This window comes from Lucilia cuprina, chromosome 4 (genome assembly GCF_022045245.1).
Source record: "Lucilia cuprina isolate Lc7/37 chromosome 4, ASM2204524v1, whole genome shotgun sequence".
Taxonomy (NCBI): Eukaryota; Metazoa; Arthropoda; class Insecta; order Diptera; family Calliphoridae; genus Lucilia; species Lucilia cuprina.
Genome location: NC_060952.1, coordinates 56,499,660 through 56,500,833, shown reverse-complemented (window position 1 = coordinate 56,500,833; position 1,174 = coordinate 56,499,660).

Here is a 1,174-nt window from a genome sequence, read left to right as displayed (position 1 = left end):
GAATTCGTCGCTATCTCAAAATGATCATAATTTAGACAATTAATTTGTTCCAAAACTTTGTAGGCAGAGCCGTGTTGACACATATTTTGGCCGAATAATGCGTAATAAGGAGAGCAATCAATAGAGCTGTGGTAGTCGCTCCTTAAAATCGATAAGATTTGGGGAATATGCTTATCCCAACCTGAGTGATCTTTGTCGTTTTCCAGAAAGCATCTGAGTTTGGTTATAATCTCTCTGTTGGCGCGCTCAGACGCGTTAGCCTGAGGAGAATAAAACCCAGTTTTAATATGTTCAATACCGTACAATAAAAAAAATCTTTCATATCTTTGGATATGAACTGCTTTCCATTGTCGCTGTGAACATACTGTGGTACCCCAAATGTCGGAAATATCTCTGATTGGAAAAACAAAATAACATTTTGTGTGGTAGCAGCACGTATGGGTTTGAGAAATAAAAATTTACTTAAATGATCAAGGCATATGAATAGGTATGAATTTCGTGCTTTTGAGCAAGTATAAGGACCCAAAAAATCACAAAATAACCTTTGAAAAGGCCTAAAAGTCTGATATGGCTCACCCATTGGAGGTCTAGAAATCTGATTGTTGCTCTTTATAGTTTTGCATGTATCACAGTCGGCAATGTTTTTTTCTTAAATCTTTTGACATTGTCGGCCAAAAATACTTTTGCCTCAATCTCGACAAGGTTTTTTCAAACCCGCCGTGGCAAGATGTGGAAGAATTATGTGCATTGCGCATTGCAGTCTGTGTTAATGAAATTGGTAGCCAAAGCCTCCATACATCTTCATTGTTCTCTAACCCTCGTCTAAACTTTACTCTTTTGAATAAATGATTTCCTTTCACACACAAATCCGGGAGATTTTCGCCATTTTTAAGAACAGTCTCTCTAATATTTCGGTATTCTGAATGGTTAAAATCAGCGCAATTAAGGTCAATTTCATTTTCAAAACATAATTCATCTATATCGAATCGTGAAAGGGTATCAGGGACAACGTTTAGTGACCCTTTTCGATGTTCGATTTTAAAATCGAAACGTTGGAGTTTTAGGCTCCATCGCGCCAAACGACCAGATAAATCTTTCTGGTTCATAAGCCATTTTAGGCTAGCGTGGTCCGTAAGTATTCGAAAAGGTAGTCCTTCAATATATGGCCTAAATC